Below are 21,950 nucleotides of genomic sequence, written 5' to 3' on the forward strand. Positions count from 1 at the left end.
AAGTAATGTAAACCAATTTCACCTAATGTTGGGTAGGAAACAAGCTTGAAATGGAATAACTCTTTAGTTGGATTGCTACCAGCTTGCTACACTGGCAGAAATGAAATTATGTGTCTGTTAATGGCAAACTGTCAAGAAAATGCTGATTCTGATTTTAATGTGTTTCCAAAACTTATTTATTAAGGATTGCATAACAGCATACTGGGATGTTAACATTGCAGCTTTAGTGGCTTTGGAGGCTTCATTCTAAAAACTGCTTTTTAATTTTTTTTAAAGTTGTGTTTCCAAGAATGAAACATAAAGAATATGGGGGTTGTGTTATATGGTGGGGTTTTTATTGTGAATATGATAGCTTGGTGAAATGTCTTATGTGTATGCACTCTCTTATTATAATGAGTTCTTTCAGAGGTGACTGAACCAATGTTTTTTCTCTTATCTTATATCCATCTTAAAAATATTTTGTATAGCAAAGAAATAATTTCATGGTGATGCCAGGTCACTTTTAGTAAAATCCAGTAATTGGTCTCATATGGAGTATTATGTCCTATGCAAAGTATGTGCTTTTCAACATCAAATGAATCTCAAGGGCAAGAAGGACAAAAATGAGTGGAATAAATAGTAGAGAAATATTATTTCTATTTTCAAATAATAATAATTTTAAAAAGTACTTCCTACAATGTAACTGAGAAAAATGAACAACAGGAGTGTCTGGTTGTATTAATGTTGGTGGAGTTTGATAATTTTGTTCCTCAGCTACGCATCAAATATAGATAACTCTTGTTACTCCTAATCCTCATCACTGTTGGACATGGCTTTAAAAAATTTAGCTTCCTCCTCTGAAGATCTGGGCTAATTAAACTTTCATTCATCTTCTGAAACAAAAAAAGTAGTGTTTCACTCTGCACTTGCCTTCTGCAGAGAAGGTACCACGAGCATTGGTGCATCCAGTGCCTGGGAATATGGCACTCCTGGGCTGTTTTGCTGAACATCTGGATTTCCAAAGCCTCTCTGCATCACTTGCAAAGTTGTTCCAGGTTGTATAATGCTTTTTTGTCCTGCTGAACTCCTGCTCCATTAGTGGCTCTCCTATTTTCCTGGTGAATGAATGCCTGAAGAACAGAGTCTCTACCACCAGCACAGTGGGGTGTGGATATCTTAATTCCTTTAGCAGCACGTTCTCCTTGTGGTGTGTCAAATCTTTTTAAGGTTTGGTTCATGGTGTGGCTGTGTTTTGGATTTGGTTTTTTTGTGTGTGGGTCAGCTATTAGATTTTCCCATCAGCTCTAGCAGGCTGTTACCTGTGGTCAGGGAAGGCTTGCTCCTGGAAATGCTGATAGGAGGCTGAGATAAGCAGTGAGTGAGTCATGTTTGATTCCTGTGTAGCACAGTGGTGGAAGCCTTGTGTTGTTTTGTTTCCTGTTGGTTTTTCCCCTTGTGTCTGTGTGCCTCCTGTGGATGTTGGAGAAATCTAAAACCTGATGGAATGCTTTGTGTCCTTTGCCAGAATTACCAGCTTTCCTGTGATAGTCGTGTACATACAGAATTATTTTAAAACTGCTTACCTGGCCTCTACATCTCTTCTTTTCCTTGGTGCCTTGCAGACCTGGACTAACACAAAGAACAAGGAGCTACAGTGTTCCTGGAGGAAATTTTGCAAAGTAGTATTAATCCAAAACTGGTAGATTTTGGGAGCAAAAGAGATCTTTTTGGTGAGAATTTAAAAGTGCTTCTGCCTGGCACTGGCACCCCATTGCTCTGTGTTTTCTTTAGCACAGAGCATCCACCTGGCAAGTCAAGGTTAGTCCCTCATAACCAATTTGTAGAATGTTGTTTTGTTTATAGAGTTCCAGAAGTTACCTAAGCAGCAGTTCCAACTGAAACTTTGATATCAGAAATATGAAGAGAAAGAAGTCTCAACACAGGGAGTTGGTGCCGTGGCAGAGAACCAGTCTACAGTATAGAATGATTTGGCTGTAATCTATCAGGTGAAAAATGAATTATTTTTTGAGCTTCTGTCAGCAAACAGGATTCTCAATCACTGCAGGTGAATTTAATACTGTGTGCAACTGGTGTATTATGTTATAAAGAGTGCTGTAGGTTGATGCTTTTTTATGAAGCTGAATAAAATTTTCATTGCTATAGGTGTCTCTTCCAGCTGAAGAGATTGCCTGAACTCAGATGTTGTCCAGTGGTTATAAACAGCAGTGTCTAGTAAAAATGCTTGAATGTGCCTTCTAACTCCAAAAATTAAGATGTTGTTAATGTACAGAGAAGTGGCCCATTTTCTCACCATGAAGTGGGATTTGCACTCAGTGTTTGGCTAATCTTAGAAACTACATAAATGTCCTTTAAAGCTTTTGATCATTTTAATGCATAACTATGCTAAGTCAACTGAGTTGGTGTGTTCTTAACATAATACTTAAGGATTATTATTAATAACTGAGTGTTCTTTGTGTTTTGTTCCACAAAGCATTAACTTGAAGAGTAAGCTGTGCAGATTGCACTTGATGGTGCAACAAGAAAGCACACCACAGAAGGAATATAAATGCAGACCTTCTGGTGATAATTGTTTCTGCCCAGTGGAATTTTAGATGCCTTTATTGCATTTCCATGAGGAAATATTTGCCTGCTTAAGGGCATCATTGAGGCATGTTGAGGTAATTACTGGTTTGTGCTGGTTTCTTTGGAGGTGGAATTGTCTTGTGTCCTTGTAGGAATTAGCAAAGGGATGAACAAGCCAAGCAAATTCCTGGTCTGTATGTGTCTTGAGTAAATACAGAAAACTTAGTGAGGATTTTTCTTGTTCAGCTCCCAGCTATCTTGTCATGGGATAAGTACTCCCAAGATCTGAGCTTTTTGTTCAGGTGGTTTCATCACTTGGTGTCTTCTGAGCTTTTCACTAAGTGGTATGAAACATAAAGGAGAAAACCAGATGTTTTTCTGAAATGATTTTGAGGGAGGTAGTGCTGTCCTGTGGGTTTGTCATGGAGTTTGGTCACTATGCAAGCCTTGTGCTCTCAGTTTGGTTGTTTCTGTGTCTCAGCTCTCTGGTGTTATTGTGTACCCACCTGCTGTTGGGATGTAATAGCAAGACAGTATTTTAAAATGAGCTGGCATTAGACTTTTTCTAGAAAAAAGCTGTGCATCTCTTAGCCTCCAAAAGCCTTTTAACATTGTTAGTCTTTGTCATTTTCAAAGAAGGTTAAAACATTCTGTTCAGCCTTTTTGTTACATTTGCAGTTTCAAAAGTTGTTTCATTGATTGTGCTAGTTTCAGGCAATATTTACACTTTGCTATTGACTGTTTTCTAAGTTTTGTGTGTAGGTGGATTCCATTTGCCCCCAGGGAAGAAGCTAACCTAACTAAGGCTTTAATTAGCTGTTTCTTGGTTTTCATTGAGATTCTGGAAATTGAAAGTGTGAGAGCTCATCAGAATTGGTGTAATTTGGATGGGATCTGAGTCAGTGTTAACTAAAATCATCTCCAAATCCCAGCACAGGAAGGACAGGGAGCTGCTGGAGAGAGTGCAGAGGAGAGGCACCAAGGGGATCAGAGGGATGGAGCAGCTCTGCTGGGAGGAAAGGCTGAGGGAGTTGGGATTGTTCAGCCTGGAGAAGAGAAGGCTTTGGGGTGACCTCACTGTGGCCTTCCAGTGCCTGAAGGGAGCCCACAGGAAAATGGAGAGAGACTCTGGACAAGGGCCTGGAGTGACAGGACAAGGGGGAATGGCTTCACACTGACAGAGAGCAGGGTTATATGGGATATCCGGAAGAAATTGTTCCCTGTGAGGGTGCTGAGGCCCTGACATGGGTTGCTGAGAGCAGCTGTGGCTGCCCTAGCCCTGGCAGTGTCCAAGGCCAGGCTGGATGGGGCTCTGAGCAACCTGGGGTAATGGAAGGTGTCCCTGCTCATGGGCCTGGGACAGGATGATCTTTAGGGTTCTTTCTATTCCAGGCCATTCAGTGACTCTGTGAATTAGATTTGTAATGCCTTGAAACAAAATGTTTGCAGTATTGCAAACAATTGTGTTTGGGGAGGAGAACTTATAAAACTGTTTCTAGATGTGATTGAAAGAAGAGCTTTGATAAAACACACAGAAAGAATGGCAAAGTCATCAAAAGAGCCAGACTTAGTGTCGTGTATCAGCAGACCAGGACAGCCCTTTTTTGGGCACTTGGCTTCAGGTCTGCCTTGGCTGGGCAGGACTCTGAAAGGTATCAGTAGATCTTTACAACGTGCTGGTCTCGTGTGCTTGCAGCTCTCTGGCTTTGAACTGCAGTTGGACCTCCCACATTCAGAATGCATGGAACCTTTTCAAAGGGAATTTGGGGGCTTTGCTGGCCACTGCTCCAAATCAGGAGAGAGACAGTTCCACAGAAGTCTGAAAACAGGAACAGGCACAATGGGCTTTATTGCTGCTTTTCTCTATCTTGATTATTTTCCTGTTTTTTTGCTAATGGCAGCAGGATCTCAGTCCTGCTTTTGAACTCTGAAGAAATCTTTCCATTTTGTCTGGCTTATGTTGAACATTCAATTTTAGGAAAGGAGTCTGACAGTCCCCAACCAAAACCAAGCAACCAAAAAAGCAAGTCAGTAAGTGGTTGTTAAACTGTAAGGAAGGGTCTTTCAATAAAAGTGTTGACTTCTGCCTTGGTCTGACTCTGGACTTAATGTGAGGACTTTATTAGTCAGGAAAATTTAAAAAAGAAAGGATTCCCTGCTTTGAAGATCTTGTGAAGAGATGGCTTTGTGTATATGAAGATTTTTCTCTCATTTCACTGTTCCAGTGCTTGGAGAGTCTAGTTATCTAGAATCATAGACTGGTTTAGGTTGGAAGAGAGTTTAAAGATCATCTTGGTCTAAACCCCCTGCCACAGGTTGGGATGCCACTAAGCTGTATACATTTATTTGCACTTTGCTGCACAAGGTATTTTTTAACCAGCCCGTTATCTTCTTTGTTGTTAAAAACCTTTTTGTGGTTGCTTTCCTTTTTTTATTTGAGCTAGTAGATTTGAGCAGTCATCTATTACAGTAGCTTTTCCTTGTCTCCCATTCCGTGCCCTGCATGTCACCCCCAAAAATACACCTTTTTCAGAGAATTCAAGTACTGACTGTTAGGGATCATGTATAAGAAAACTTGGTTTTAATGTTTACATTAAAATTAATTCTTTACATTTAGCATCTCCGTTGGTTTGAGATGTGAGGAGATGGATTTAACAGTGGCAGCACCAGTCTTTGCCATAAGCTGAATGGTAGAACTGGACAGTGAAGTGTTGCTTTCTTCTTGATTATTAGTGACCTTTGAAGTGTTGTGTTGCCAATGACAAAGATTAAGTTTTGTAGTAGATGAAGCAAGAGTTTGTTATATACCTTTATACTATTAAATAAATAAATAAATTTTCAAAGACTTTTATGGTATCAATTGCGTTTCCTGGTAGCTGATAAGTTGGCCCTTGTCTCTCCCAGGTGCTAATTAACAACCAGTAAGTGTCCAGCTAGAGACTGTAATTAGTTCTGAAACTGCTGTGCCTTGATCACTTTCTGCAGGGTTTCTCCTAAGTCTCAAGAGAGACAAATGCTGTGGCTTTACTTCCTGCTGTTTGGGAAGGAGTCAGTGAGTTGCAATAGAGAAATTAAATTTTGTCTCTCACATTTGCCTTACACTTGCACCTGTGCAAGGTCCAAGTGTACCTGGAATTTGTTGCACAGAGGGTTGATTAAATTTCCTTGGACAGAATGTGGTAAATCCAGCAAAAATCAGCTCCATGTTTGTCTTCCATTGACTCATGGGTAATTGCAAGGAAAGAAAAAGGAAGTTTGTCATTTGACTACATAATGAAGTGAGAGATTACAGCTCCACATGAAAAGAAATCTGTGGTTATATAATATCAGTAGCTGCTGTAAGATGTGCATTTCTTTGGCTGGTTACTAAGAAATGGGGTATTATAATCCTGATAATATTTCCTCACACACTCTGGGAGAGGAACACAGTGAACAGGACAGGGACATGGCATGAAGGACTGGTGGAGGGTACTCCTCTTCCCCAAGGACAAATGCTTGTGGAGCAAGCTGGAAATATGCAAGCTTTCAGGCCTGGCTTTGCTCTCTGCAGGTGCCATCTGAGCCATGAAACATGTAACAGCTGCACACTTCAGTATTTTACCTCTTATTAGCCACTGTGTGCTTTCACTTAAAGACATTTGAAGTTCATTACAGGGAAGCTGTTTTCAGACACAAGTTACCTGAAAGAAATTATTGCTTAACAAACTTACTGCATTATTCTTATACTGAAATTGAGTTACTTTGAGGGTGTTTCAACATAAACAAGAAAAACTACATGTTGTTGTCCATTTTTCCATATTTCACATACATTAATGAAGTTGTTTTCAAGACATCATCTCAAATAAAGATCTCTTAATGTATTGATGATAATGTATCTCTTTGGCCCTTGAGCACTTTGTCTTGTGTGCAAAAGCAGAACCAAGAGGTGGGCTTTTGATGGCTCTCATGAGTGAAAATTGTTTGTCTTGATGAGGTCCTTTCCTTGTGGATGAGCGCTGGCATGGCCAGGGAGGAATTCACAGGCTCCTTTTATCCTCTCAGCAGTGTAGTTTCATTGGCTCATGCATATTGCTGGACTCTTTGTGCGCTTCTGGCTCTTACAAATATGGGTTTGATTGCTGACCCAGTTCACTCAGAACTGAGGGGTGCCACATGGGCCAGACAGAAATGGAGCAGGCAGGGAGAACGGTACAGTGCAGAATTCTGCTTTCAAGTGTCAGTGGAGCTGTGTGCTTTGGAAACAGAGTTTGTGGAATCAGATGGGAGGCTGCACAGTGCACTGCCTGCAAGGTGGCAGCCACAAAAGAGAGCACTGCAGGCCTTTGGAACAGGGGCTGGATTTCTCTGTCACCTGCCAGGTTTTGCTGCTGCTGAGAGCCCTGGCTTAAATGCTTTGCTTTGTCCTGTGCAATTCTAAGTCTGGAATCAGGGTTATTAGCAGTGGCTTGTGACTCCTTTCCAAGAAAAGGGTAATTGAAGTTAACCTTTAGACCTTCTGGAAAATCACTGGTTTGGGTGAGAGCTGTCTCATATTGAAAGGGTTGTTTGGAAATGCAGAGTGATGTTAAATGTTCTGCTGATGTTACAGACGAGACTGACTTGACACTGGATGTTTTTGCTAGCTTGGGTTAATCCTAAATGGAACCAATTTGAATTTACAAACAGTGACTGTTTAATCCTGATATCTTAATTATTTTATGCTCCTGATGTGGGCTCTGCAAACTAACCTACCTTGGTGCTCATACAAAACCAGGCTAAATCATGACACAAAGGGATGCTGTGTAAACAACCCAGAGAAGCAGAACAGGGCTTGTACCTGCAAAGATAGCAGCAGTCTTTCATTATTATCAAAAATAGAGCAGGCTCTCAAGAATTGCCTATAAATTGATATGATGTGGAAATGGGAACTGTCTGGCAGTGCCTGGAAAGTGGAGCATTGTTTACTCAAGAATTGTGGTATAGACTGTGAGCAGACTGGGGGGGCTGTTGTGTTCTGGCTGTACTGCAGATACAGGCTGCATGGTGAGCCACTGGTTTGCCACCAGTGCAGCCATTCTGCTGGCAGGGACACTTGCTCAGTGGTAAAGGAATCATAAACTCTTTCAATAGCTTGGGTTGGAAGGGACTTTATAACCCATCTTCCATTACCCCTGCCATGGGCAGGGGCACCTTCCACTATCCCAGGTTTCTGAGCCCCATCCAGCCTGGCCTTTGATACTTCCAGGGATGGGGCAGCCACAGCTCCTCTGGAAAGGGAGATTTGGGTTTGTTTTTCATTAGTTCTACATGGTTTTAACTACACAAATGGAAATAAATCAAAATCTTATTCCATTATTTTTTTTTAAGTTACTGTCAGATATCCTCAAGAAAAGAAATGAAAACAAATGCCACGTCATTATACTTCTATTTTTGTGTGCTACTCCTTTTATGTTGCCTAAATACCTGGATGACTTGCCCAACTGTACTTTTTCAGAGATGTGCATGATAATGAAGTACATGTTTGAACTTGAATTGTTCCTTTAAAATGCCTTCCTGTAGTTCTGACCACTAGGATTAATAACAAGAGCTAACCTCCAACCCAAACAGGTCAGTCGGTAGGTGAATACCCAGGCCTAATCCTGGCTTCTGCTAGATGCTGCTTGACTCTATTACTCAGTCTCTTGCTCCTTTTCTTTAAATATGCTTTCTCTTACATGCTTTTCTGAGAACCAGTGCAAAATACTTAGTCATAGGTAGGTATGGCAAGAGTTTGCTGTGTTTGAAGAATTAGTAGTCAAGTGTGAAATTGTGCAGGTAAGGCAGGAATGTAAAGTGAGGGAGCTGCTCCCTTTAAATCAAAGGGCAGGCTTGGGTTTGACTGTGAGTGAAGAAGTTTTCAAGAACAAAGCAAATTATTGCCATGACTTTCTCTGTTGTTCTGTTGAATAATTACCTTGTGAAGTAAGCCTGACTGTGTGGAACCACAGCAGTGTGGCCAGGGCAGTGTTTTGGGAGGGAATCCTCTCATCAGCAGCTTGGTGGAAGCATCCTGCTTCCAGGGCTGCTGAAGGGAGCAGAGGAAAGCATTCCCCCTGTCAGTGAGCGTGACATCCCAGTGCCTCCTGTGTTGGAACAAAGTGCTGTTGTTGACAAGAAGAGAAGCTCCTGGTTTCTGTGCAATTCCCTCAGTGTTTTTCAGGCGCAGCTGCGAGGATGAGGGAGTAGAGTAGGACGTGCAGGTGAGTCTGTGGGTGAGCTCTGATGGTTCTCTGCTCTGTCAGCACCCCCTTTTCATCCTGGAGTAATGGTTCCATGGGCTTTAATCACAGGGGTTGCAAAATGAATTGTTCATTTGGAGGAAGTGAAAGCAACATGCTCTACCTGTGGGTATTCTGCTCTGATGTCCTCTGAGCTCATGTGCCAGGGCTCTCTTGGCTGTGTTGTTTAAACAAAAAGAAAATAAATAACTTCAAGTGTTTTTCTTCTTCTCTTTTCTCAACAACTGTAACTCTAAAGGCTCAGAAATATATTAAAAGAATTCAAATCTCTTGTTCCTGCAAAGCAGATGCCCTTCACGTACTTGTAAGGAGACAAATGACAGGCAGAACTCTGGAGATCTCAGTCAAGACTTTTCTTTTACATCAAGCTGCTTTATAATTTTAATTTCACTCTTCTTGGTTTATGTGTCAACATGGTTTTTTGTAGCGCTTGCTTTTCAACACCACAGTAGAGCTTAAAGAACTAAGATGCAGTGTTGTGGGCAAATAAGGAGTAGCTCAGAGCTGAATTTGAAGTTCAGCAGTTTTTTTTCTCTTCCTGAGAAGAGCTAAATAGCAGTCACAAAGAAGCACCTTCTTTTCTGGAATGTAAATGGTGTTGCTCTTGCTAACCCATACAGGGTATGGGACTTAATGGTGCAGTAAAGTCTGGGCTGGACAAATCCTTTCTCAATTCTATTTGAGGTGTTATGTTGCTCAGGAAGTGAGGCAATAAATTTTTTTGATCTCATTATGACTGGCCACCTTTGACAGTCAAGTGAGGACATGAACAAATGGCTTCAGTCAGTGAAGACATGAAGAGCTTGATGCTCTTTATAATCTCCAAATAATATATCTTGCTTCCAGTTTGGATCAGTTTTGTCCCTGTAGGTAAGAGCAGTAGCCAGGGCAGTGTGCTAAGATCCTGTTAATTTGGGAGCACATACTGTTTATCAATAGGGTCAGAAAGGGCAGAAGAGTGAGCTGGCAGGAGAGAGAACTGGCTTTCCCTCCCCACTGGTGTGCTCCTGAGTTTTCTTATCAGCATTACCTGTGTTCTGTTTTCAGACCTGATGTGAAGACACTGTGTTGCACTTGCAGAGCTTCATACCCCAGGCTTGTAAATGAGTTCCAAGACAGGATGCTGCCTGCACTGACTGACTTGTGACAGGCATGCTCTCCCTTTGCTAGAAGCCAAACACCATTCCCAGGTTTATTTTTACATAGGTTATTATATAGCTGCTGAAGGATGACTTCTGATTAGCAGTGATGAGAAGATAATTGGGACCATCTGCCCCAGATGTGGTAAAAGGCCTCCCCAGCTGGCAGCACCTGATCCTCCTTACCACCCTGTCCAAAACAAACACACCTTTCATCACTACCTCAAGGCATCCACAAATCCGTCTGTGCTTTGGATATGATGCTGTGTCTTTCTAGGCTGTGTCCTCAAGGCCAATAATTCATAGTGGTGTAGGCTCCAAGTGATATATGCAGTCTTTCAGTGTTGTCATTGCCTTGATAGGAACAGAAGCTAACATGTTGTATCTCCTATTACCCACAAGAACTGACTGAAATGTTCTGACCTTGTTAACATTACAGATGTGTCTCCTTGGAGATAATGATTCAAACTTTCTCAGCTCTTTTTTTTTCTTTGTGGCTAATTGTTACTTAATTCAACAAAGACAGAAAGGGATGTAATTTCAAAGATTTCCTGCCTTTAATCAAGAATACTGCTTTCCTGTATTTAAAAAAAATTGCAAACACCACTCTCCACCCCCCCCCAAAAAAAAAAAAACCAAAACCAAACAACCAGCCCCACTCCAACTTTTGAAAAGTGAACTTCACACCTTTTTAAATGCTCTTTCTGTGTAAGGTCTTTGTCAATGTCATAAGCTGCTTTGTGTTTCCTGAACTTCATTTCAACAGAGGGTTGTTTTTGCTCACATAAATTGTGGAACAGTTTTGGTCATCCAGTAAGCTGTAGACCAAGCTGTGAAGAAAGTAAAACATGATTTAAGGTAAAAAGATTTGTTACCATGCCAGTCTTGTTTTCTTTCCATGTGAGGGGAAGGGTCACAGTTCCTTTAGAAATGTGTGACTGCAAGAGACCACCTGAGTTGTAGAGTAACTTCTTGTTCTTCCCAATCCTCCTGCACTGAAGACTATTGACTAACGAAAGTTCAGTCAAAGAAGTTTTGGGAGAAGCCTGCATGGAACAGATCATCAAAAGGAAGTTTGCATTTCCAGCAACCCCTCAAGTGCATGTTTAGTTTGCTGAAAGAATGAGCCTGGGTAGGTTTGGGTTTAGTGTTCTTCTCCCTTCTTTCAGAGGAGTGGGAGATCTTTCCACCTGCTGGAAAGGGAGTTTCCCTCCTACCTACAAGAGGCAGGAATCTTGTTGCTCTCTTTTTCCTCCCTCCCACTGAATTCCCTGCATGTGGGGAATTCCTTTTTTGTGCCATCTCTTAAGAGAAGCTCTTCCTTTGAGCTACTTGTGGCATTTGCATGTGTGCATCTCCTCAGAGCCTTGTGGGAATAGACTTTTAATGCCTCTCTTATTTTACCTACTTGAGTTAATTATGTTTTCTTTGTAATTTTTGCTTTTTTGAGACCATATGCCAGCAAACCTAGGTAGCAATTTATGCTGTATCCCTGCTAAGATTCAACTAGGCTGGACTCCTTTCTTGTTGGTTTGACTGACTTCTTTCTGTGCCTGTATCTCTTTGCATTTTATGTGAGGATCTCCTTCCACAAGCATGAACTGGAACTGGGGCTGCAGAGTGAGAACAAAGACCACTTGAGTATTTTCCTTGGGACTTTCATAAAATAAAATACATAAAACATCTCCATGAAAATGTCTGGATTGATTAAGGGAAGGGGGGGGGGGAAAAGCCTTTTCCTCCAGCAGTGGGTTGATTAATGGATTTATTGTTTGTACAGATTTTTGTCAGGAAGCCATATGGCTTGAGGAAAACAAAGAGGAAGTGGCTGATGTTGGGAATCTGATTTAATAGGGGTCCCTAAGGACAGAATGTGGCTCTTATCCTTACTCCTTCCCACTCAGTTTGCAGAGTGGTCTGAGAGGAGCTTTAGGGCTTCAGTAGAGCTGCAGATAATGTGGCTCTGTTGGACTGGAAGTGTCAGTCCCTGCTGCTGGATCAGCATCATGGCCACTCCACTCTCAGGCTCAGAATCCACTCTTCTTCTCTGTATAAAGTGTCCTGGGGTAATTAACAAACAGGGGTAATTGAAATGTTTACTATTTGTGTATTTGCAGTTGATCGGTTTGCAGTAGGTGAAGACAACTTTTAGCATCTCAAAGCTGAGTTTTCATAGTTTTGGGGGGAGGTGATTATTTCTCTCTTCTCTATCTCTCCCTCCCTCAGCAAAATTCAAACATCTGTCCCTCTGGATTAACTAATTAATTCACCATCTGTATCCTAAAACCAGATTTATTTTCCTAATCTAACATGTGTAAGTGGGGGTTGGTAAGTAACTGGGGCTCAAGTGCTGGTGATTTGACCTGATGTGTTGGGTTAGATGAATGTTCTGCATTTTCTATGACTGTTTGACTATGTGGTGAATAACCTGAGTAGAGAACTTAAAGGAATGTTCTCTAATGGAACTGCAATCAAATGCATTAAGGAGATTTAATAAGCATATCTTCCTTCTGTTAAATTACTGCTTCTCAGCTGAGAGACATAAACTCACCAAAAATTATTCTGTTCATTTCAGAGCTAGAGTAAAAGGCTCATGTGAACTGTTAGTAAACGTTAGTGGATCTGCAGAGTGGAAAGCACAAAACATCACAAAAACATACTGTGGCAACCCAGAAATTTAATTAATATTAGTTTGTGAATGAAAGCTGCATATCGGGTCAGTCGTGGTGAAAATTATATGTGCCTGAGACTTTTGGAGCTCCTGAATGTCCTATTGTAGAGTTTTGGGCTATAATGAGAGATGCAATTACTTCTGTAGGACTTTGATGCATGGTGTGCATGGTTTAGTGTTTTACAGACCTCCCTTCTTTCCAGATCTTTAAGAGGTTTTTGTTGTTTTCTGAACTCTTATGATGTTCTTATGCTGAAGTTGGTACTTATTACATCTTTCCATCAGACAGATATTAGGAGACAAACATTTTGTCTAGACAAAATTCAGTGTCTGACAGTGGTGGTAGAGGAGATGCTGAAACACTAGTGGAAAATTTTTCTGATTTATGGCTGTTTTTCCGTGCTGCACTCTGTAAAGTTCCCATGTAGAGTTACACATAATAGATATGTTCCTTTAAAATATAACTCGGAAAATGTTTGGTTGTGAAGGCTTAAAAATAACCACATCTCACATGTTCTCCTTGGCTGTGCCATAATATTAGGCAATGTCTGTCACAATGATGCTGTTAAACATTGTTGTAGTAAGCATCCCTTCCAAGCTGATTATTAGTCTTAATCAGCAGTTTGGGATTTGTTACCTTTTGCCCAGTTTGTTTGGCTGTTTGTGCGTGCATTGCTCGTGATTCACTGCTGTGAAGGAGTCAGGGTGTGCAGCTCCAGAGCACTTGGGTTATACACTGGAAGCGCTCCAGTCTGAGGATTATTTTCCTTAAAAAGAAAATTGGGAAAGAAGATTATTTCACAATCTCCTATATTTACAATTTACCAGTGGTAGATGCTCGTGACTACCTAATACAGTGCTTAGGGGTGGTTTTTTTTTGGGTTTTTTTTTTTTTTTTTCCCCTCTAATGTTCTGGAAAGCTGTTGAAATGTTGTTTGCCACACTTAGTTATTTATAGCAGGAACATGTCACACCAGGTAGAAGAAGCAGCAAATAAAGAGCAGTATTCCAAGTTTCTTTTGAACTAACTTTTCAAAAATAAAATACTGCTTGTATGTACCAGGCTGTTGTAGATCTATAGGTGCCAGGTGAACTTGGTGTTTTTCCAAAACATTAAAGGAAGGAGGAGGAGTAGAACTTCATCCTCAAGAAGTTTGTTTCACTAATGTATAACAATATTTCTTTTTTTCCTTCTAGGAACTGCCCTCATCAGCAGAGTGAACACTGATGCCTGGAGTAGCAGATTGTGCATAAGCAGACATCTCTGTCTTTATCTGCAGGTAAGAAGTTGGCAGCAAAACCCTCCAAGAAAGAGTTTCCCTGCTCTCTTCTGAAAGTACTTGCACATAAAGCATTCCAAAAACTCAGAAACTTATTAGAGTCACAGAATGGCCTGGGTTAGAAGGGACCTTAAAGATCACCTCCTTCCACCTCCTTCTGTGAGCAGGGACACCTTCCACCAGACCAGGTTGCTCAGAGCCCTGTCCAACCTGACCCTGAACACTTCCAGGGATGGGGCACCTTCATAAGTTCATCACTCCCCCTTTTTTCCTGAGATGAGTAATCTGAGTGAGATCCCAGTTCCCCTGCTCTGAGCAATGTTTTCTCTAACCAGATGTGTTCTGGGCACACAGAGAGCTGCTGAGTTTCTCCTGTGGTGGTGTGATCTCCATGGATATGCACCTTCCTGCTGTATGAGAGGGAGGCCCACAGCTAACCTGTCACTGGGGAGTGTGAAATGAGGGGAGGCTTTTGTCCTTGGCTCCTCTGCTTGTCTGATGATCCTGGGCAGCAGATCTTCACTTGAGAAAGAATTTCTTTATTGAAAGGCTGGTTAAGGATTGGAATGGGCTGCCCAGGGAGGAGGAGTCACCATCCTTGGAGGTGTTCAAGAAACCACTGATGTTTCTTCTTTGGTTTGGGTGACAAGATGGTGTTTGGTCAAAGATTGGATTCTGTGATACTGGAGATCTTTTCCAACCTTAATGATTCTGTGATTCACTGTAAGGAGTTGTCCCCAGCTTGGCCACTCAGACATCGGCAAAAATAAAAAAAAGTTGTCAGGAAAAGTAAACAGTAGCAGGTGGTGTTTTTCCTGACAACATGATGAATCCTTGATACAGGAAAAATATCAGAACTTAGACTAAAATAAACACTTTCAGATTATGTATTGGTTTATTTGTCATATTGGTTTGAGGTTTTTTGAGTCCCCTGTTTTATGATGTAGATGAGGCTGGTGAAGCAAGTGAGAAAAACTGAGAATGCAGCTTCTTCTCTGGCTTGTCACCATTTACAGGCCTTGTTTAAAGCTGATTTGCCTTTTGTGCCCACATCAGCTTCTCAGTGATAGACTTTGATAGCACCACCTTTTTCATTTCTGTGTGTATATGCCATTTTACCACTCCTTCTATTGCAAATGCAGTATTTATAGCAGTATTTTGTTGATAACTGAAGTAGCTGAGGGACCAAGAGAATGAAATAAATTCAAATGCCTTATTCATTTGCTGCAATGACAGCTTGTCCCATGCTGTGTGTATCAGAGGTGCAGATAAGGATCAAGGTACAACAGCTTTATCTTACTACAGGAGAAGCTGAAGCAAAGCAGCATTGGGTGGATGCTTTCATTATCCTTAATACAGGGTAGAACTAGTAGAAAATCAATGTACATATAGAAAATGCACTGTATGTATGGTGAAGAGGAGCTTTGCTGGAGGGTGCTACAGATGTGTGGATGCATCTGTCCATATGTACAGCACCCACAATGCTGTGCTGGCTAGAGTCTGGCTTCAGACTTGTCTTAAGTTGCCTCATTTGAGAGGTGGTTTGGGTTATTCATTAAAGCACTTTCAGCCCTACATTCTAGGCACGTTACGTGTCTCTCTAATGCACATCAGTGGATTGTTTCTAAAGCAAACATTTCCAGAGCATTAATTGCTGCCTCCAGCCAACAGCATCTTCTTGCTAGAGGGGTGTGATGGTTTGTGTGGGGGGTGGTACCAGCTGTGGGGACAGTCCTGCTGGCTGACCCAGCACACAGAATTTAGACAGACACCGGTCTCTTATTTTTCTCAGGTGACACTTAGCCAGGACACATACACACACATATGTATGTTAACCTGAAGCTCCAGGAAGCTTGGAATGTAGTGGTGTTGAGCCAGGTTTACCTCTGCCAAGTTGAAATATTTAAGAATTTGTTGTTGACTCTATTTTGAATAAATTCCTTTCAGTGGAGCGAGTTTGTGGCTGGCTGCCAGGTGACTGCAGTGTCGCTCCTTTATTTGTCGCTTTGAAACAAGTCATGTGAGTTACTGTCTCTGAATGATTTTATTGTATGAGAGCAGAAGGTATTTGCCTGCTGGAAATTCATCAGGATAGTGCCTGCCCATCCTCACACGGGGAGAGTGACTTATTTACCTTTGCTTGTTATGAATAAACCAGTTTGGGTGTTTTGCCTTAAGCATCACTAATGTAATTTGTTGTTGTTACATGACTTTATTTTGCTGTCTGCTTTGAGGCACAAGACAGGTCAGCTTGTGGTATGTGTTTTAATAAAACTTTTTTCCCCAGCTGAAATAATGGAGTAATAATAGATTTTTGTGCTTTTAAGAAAAAAAAATCAGTCCACTTTTATTCAGTGTTAATCAATAAATAAAATAATGAAGGAAAGGAACAGAACTTGCTCATTATGGCAGCACAAGTGGACATCAAATCAGAGGAGTTAACTTTGGGAAATATGTTCTTTCAATACTTTAACCTTAAATATGAGAAGTGGACAAAAATAGATATAACTTTTTCTTTGAAGTTCAGAGTAGGTCTAATGACACTTTAAATTGAATTAACTCACACAAAGTCTTAAATACAGTTGACGAAAATATTGTTTTAAGGCTCACTTCAGAAGCTTTCACTTGCAGAATGCTACTTCATGTTTTCCTGCATTCCAGGAATATCCCCAGAATATTCCATTTTCTGGGATGTTTGATAAGCAACAAAACCAGACTTTGTTAGTTTTTTAGCACTGACAATTTGTATCCTCCAGCTGTTTTGTGGCCTGTGTTTGTCATGATTTAGATGTCTTTGACCTACCTGAGGTGGGCTGGGCTAAAAATCCTGTGTGCTCCCTTCCAGAACCATGGAAGCAGAGTGCAATTCCTTTTCCAGCCAAGTACCCCAGGACATGAATCAGAGAATACTCCATTCATTCAGCTCATGATTTTCTGCCCTTCACATTTGATTGGTATCTACTGACAGGCATTAATAGGTGGGAGAAGTTCCTGGGTGCTCTCTGAGAGCATCTCTGGCTCAGGGAGAGTTTTGCTCTGATGTGCTGGTGAGTTCTGGCTGAGGTGAGGAATACTCTCAAGGGAAAAGCGCTGCCTCTCAGGTTCTCATTGCTTCCCCTGCCTGCCTCAGCTTTGCTGGATGCACACCTTTCTCCTGCTGCTTGGGCACTGAGTCACTACAGGAAAAAAAGTTTTCTTTGACTGTGGTATTGCTGGGATCCTTGAGTTTGGCTGCATTCTTTGCATTACAAGAGATACTTTTCATCTCTCATCTCTCTTCCCCACTCCAGAGCCTCACACTGCACAAAGTGCCTCTTGTTTCCTTGCTGTCTGTGTTGCACTTGTTCAGACTGGTGGGGTGGCAGACCTGAAATTGAAGATACCATGACATGTACATTCATTTCTTTCCTCTTCCTCACTTGGTCACATTTTTGTTATGTGTGGTTTTTGGCTTTCTCATTTAAGGCTTCTTTTCCTTTGCTTTACAGTCCTGTGTAACTCTGTCCTTACATACAACTTGGATCTTATATCCACATCTGAATGGTTTCTTTGCATTTGAAATAGCATTGGAAATGCATTTCAAGTTGAATACTTTGAAAGTGTTTCTGAAGAAATACAGTGGTCTGATAGTTGGGAAAAAATTCTTCCAGTGGTTTTTCAGAGTTGGGATTCATCTTGTGCTTGCCAGCTGAGGGCAAACTGAAAATGGAATGTAAGTGTAGACAAGATGTCTGGAAAGGACAGAAGTATTGATAATAAATGGTGGGAGAGTGGTGTGTGGAAATGCCTCTTACATGAGGAGACAGTAGTCCCTAGCTTTTCTGCTTCAAAAATATTTGCTTTTTGAGATGTGGATTGCTGCATCCAAGCCCTGGGTGTTGCAGGCAAACCATTTCCTCCCTTTTTTTTTATTGATTTATCAAGCTTTGGCAAGGTTTGCATCTTCTCACTTGCTGTAGAACAGTGGGAAAAACAGAATTATGCAATTCCTGTGGACTCTAAAGTTAAACTAACTTTGTTTGGGTTTTATTAATTTATCAATCGCTAGGGAATTCTGCAATTCTAATCTTCGTAGTAGCAAAATGGGCAAGACCTCACCTCATGGGTGTTTAATGATTCACTGTCATTAAACATTTGAGAGGAAAAATGTGCTTATTACCCAACTCAAAAGTTTTTCCACTTTATTTACTGCAGTGTAAACATCAAACTGTAGCTTTTCCCAGTCTGCAACTGCAAAGATAGTGCAGTTTTTTGCACTAATTACAATGCACATTAGTCATTTCTCTCTCTGGCAGGAAAGAAACTCAGCTTTTTGAAGGCATGTCATTCTGATACAATCTCTTCTCTTTGTTCCATGTAGATTTGGCAGTTCTGCAGACTGCTTCCTACAAAGGATAGTTGCACAATGTTTAAAAATGAGAATTTCTGGGCTTTAAAGAAATAAAGGTTTATGTTTTGAATTGTAGTTGTTAAGGAAACATGCTTTAGTATTTGATATCTTGGAGTGAGGAAGAAAAATAGTGGCTAAATGAAGTCAAATGCATCTCATTTGTCAAAGTGCAAAAATCTTGTAAATACCTTCAAGTTCATATTCAGGTCATTCATAACTAAATAGGAAGGGAAATGTGAACGCCTGGCTTACCTCACTTGGTAAGCCTGACTTTGTACTTTTATAAATAAGAATTTTATAAAGAATAATATAAGATTTCTTTAATATAACCTTTCCTAGATCTGAGGAAACCCATGTAGTTGAATTTTAATTTAAATGTTAAGTTTTGGAAGTTTTTATGATTTAAAGCTTTACATTTTGCACACTTTTAGGTGTTTATTTGCTTACCATCTTATGATTAGCAAAGTTTTCTGTGGGCACTTCCCCTTGAGTTCTTTCCAGGATTTAGATTGCTTGCTAGGTAATTTTGCTTAATAAGCCATTCTGGCCTCCTGATGTTACCTGGTATTGTACACTTCCATAGCTGCATATCAATAAAGATTAGAAATTCCAACAGCCACGTTTTATTTAAAAGAAAACTGGCCAGGCTCTTTTTGTTGAGCTCCCTCACAGAGTTCTAAATCCTTAACCCTGTCTATTATTCAGTGCTGCCAGTGGCTCTCCAGACTGCACAGCCTCTCTGTTTCTGTGGAGAAACAGAATCCACAGATACTGCAGTGCTTTTAAGTAAGAAAAACCAGGGGAAACTAAACATGTCCTAATCAGATCTCTTGGTTTTGGCTTGGTTTTTCTTCTGCTTCAGAAGAGAAATGCAAGCTGGGCTTTGTCCTTCATAAGCAGTGTGATGATAACCGAGAGAATTCATCACTGCAGTTCATGCAGCAGTGCTGGGATGCTGTTTTGTTTAACTTGGACTCTATGTCAGGAAGGCTTCAGGAAGAATTTCTTCATTGAAAGGATGGCCAGACATTGGAAGGGGCTGCCCAGGGAGGTGGTGGAGTCACCATCTCTGGAGATGTTTAAGAAAAGACTGGATGTGGCACCTAGTTGACAAGGTGCTGTTCAGTCAGAGGTTGGACTCAATGGTCTTGGAGATCTTCTATAATGTTAATAATTCTGTGTTCTTCAGTACCAGTGTCTGGCATCCCAGGCATCTTGTAAGCTCAGGAAAAATGGTGAAGATCCCCTGTGATAGGAGGAATGATGATACAATTCCTTCTGGAGGGACGAGTGTACTTCCAGAAGGTCTTGATTACGTTGCCCATCATCTGTGTGCTTTGCAGGAACTGTTTAAAGCAGAACTGTGCTTGTCTTGGCCTCTCTGAAAGGCAGCAGAACCCCCAGAGAGAGGAGGTGAATAGAGTAAGCTCCATCAGCCCAAAAAGCAGTAGGGTCTCACCTGCTGCTCCACTGTGTTTTGGTAGGTGCTCTGCAGAAATGGGTTAAGGGACAGCGTGAAGGAGGATAAAAAGATTTACCCAGTAACTTGGTGGAGTTGCACTTCCATGTGCGTGTCTGAGGTGACTCTGGTGAGTGAGCCATAAAGAGTTCCTGGGTAAACTGAGCAAGAAGTGAATAAGAGGGCAGAGATCAGTGTGGAAGGACTTCCTGAGGGAAAATAAGGTGATCAGGTGAAGAAAGGGGAGGGCTGCGTTGCCCTTCCTGCATCTGGCAAGTCTGCTGACTCCAGAAATCTGTCCTGACATCCTCGTGCTGGGCAAACGGACTCAAAGGGATTGCTGAGGGTGCAGTGAGGAGGAAGAGGATGCAGCCATTAGGAGCTGAGATGAAAGCCTGTGACTGCATGGCCAGCAGTGAAAGGCTCCATCTCAGAAAGTGCAAAATGTAGATGCTGTCTCAAAATACGGGGAGAAATCAATACATAAGAAGTTGTGCTGGTTTAAAAATTGTTGCCATGGAGAAAAGGCAGGAGCAGGAAAAAGAACCTTTTTCCCCCTTGCCATATTGAATTTGACCTAACATCTATTTTCCATTGGCATTGCTGGCTGACTTGTGTTAATTGCTGTCAGTTTTTTGGCAGAGAATCATGTTTTTCCTGAAGAGCTCTTTGCTGGGTCTTTCTATGAATGTGATAAGTGACCATTATTGGACTTCCAAGGGGAAGTGTATTTATTATGATGTTCATATCTGCACTTCTTGTTCCTCCCTGTGAGTTTTAGAGTTTAGGTGAGTTTCAGCAACATTTATAGAGAATTAGTGGTTTACAAAGTTTGTAACAGTTCCCTAAAATTATCAGCTGAATGGAGAACTTAAGCATCCTCATCTCCTCAAGTAGATTTTTGTTCTATGTCCATTCTGTGCAGTGTTGCCAAAGGGGTGTAGGCTTCTCTTGGAGCTGCCTGTGGCAATGCCACAGAACTATGGGAATTCAGACTGAAAACTTGGGGATTTCAATCTAAAAGAGGGGGCAATTAGGTGAGATATAGAAGAAATTGTTCCTGGTGAGGCCGTGGCACAGGTTGCCCAGAGAAGCTGTGGCTGCCTCATCTGAGGAAGTATCCAAGGCCAGGCTGGATAAGGGCTTGGAGCAACCTAGGATAGTGGAAGGTGTCCCTACTGATGGCAGGAGGATGGGAATGAGATGGACTTTTTCCACCCTAACATGTTCCATAATTCCATGAATTAACTAGTACACTTTGAGTATTTCAGCCCATAGTCTATTGCTATGTGTTATGATTACCTCAGATTTGGCTCTAATAAAATTAGCCAAGCTCACAATTGTCAAGAGAGGGGAAATACTGAAGTGATCCAGCTGAGTCCTATAAATAGAGAATAGAAGAAGCAAAGAAGTTCTTTTGTGCCTGGGGAAATATGGAAGTAAGCACAGCCAAGTGTAAATTTTAGAACGTGATGGGTTCCCCCCACTCACTTATCTTGCTTAACTGTTTGAAGACTCCTCATAGTAATAAGTTCTGTTCTGTCTTGCAGACTTTTCTAGGTTGCCAAGAGAGCAACTTGAAATTTCTTAGGTAATGTTTAATGAATAATGTAGCTGCTCACTGAATAAAGCTTTGAGATTATAATTTCTTGGAACAGTTATGTTGCTGAAGTTGGAAGTTCCTCACCTTGTTTCTGTTTCAGAAATTGCATTTCATTACAGTGAGATTTCAGTAATCATGTCATACCATGGCTTTAAACCATGTGCTTAACTGACTTTTAAGACTTCGATTAATTCAAATTTAAGTAGATTTCAGTTGCAGGATGTATTTTATTTCCTGCATCCTTCAGCGCAAACTTGGAAGGGGAGACATGGGCTCATTTGTATGCAAGGTTAACCACAATACAGAGGAAGAAGGTGTTGTGTTTTGGTCCATATCTTGAAATGTGGGAAGTGTTACAAGTTTCTTTGCCCTTTTTTTTTGGGGTTCTTTTTTTTTGGGGGTGGGGGAGTGGTTTGGTTTTTTTTTTCTATTTTGCCCTCAGCTCACATTTGAGGTGCAGGAAACATCTCTGTGACAGCTGAGACTCAGGGTGGCTGTAGTCAAATGACAAAGCAAATGCTGGGCTTGAGTGAAATGTAGAGAACAGATTCAGCCCTTCAAAACCAAGAGTTAATGCAGGTCTTGCCAA

General features: G+C 41.2%; 1 protein-coding gene across 4 annotated transcripts in view; it reads left to right on the top strand.

Moving 5' to 3' along the window:
- RASSF8 (Ras association domain family member 8) overlaps positions 1 to 21,950 on the top strand; it is a 73,346-nt gene that overhangs the window by 22,454 nt on the left and 28,942 nt on the right. For all 4 annotated transcript variants that reach the window (XM_063154174.1, XM_063154173.1, XM_063154175.1 and 1 more), the window contains one exon: positions 13,827 to 13,909. The gene's annotated coding sequence lies outside the window, so the exon portion shown is untranslated. The remainder of the gene's footprint in view (positions 1 to 13,826; positions 13,910 to 21,950) is intronic.

The sequence above is a fragment of the Melospiza melodia genome, chromosome 4, assembly GCF_035770615.1.
Source record: "Melospiza melodia melodia isolate bMelMel2 chromosome 4, bMelMel2.pri, whole genome shotgun sequence".
In the NCBI taxonomy this organism is placed as follows: domain Eukaryota; kingdom Metazoa; phylum Chordata; class Aves; order Passeriformes; family Passerellidae; genus Melospiza; species Melospiza melodia.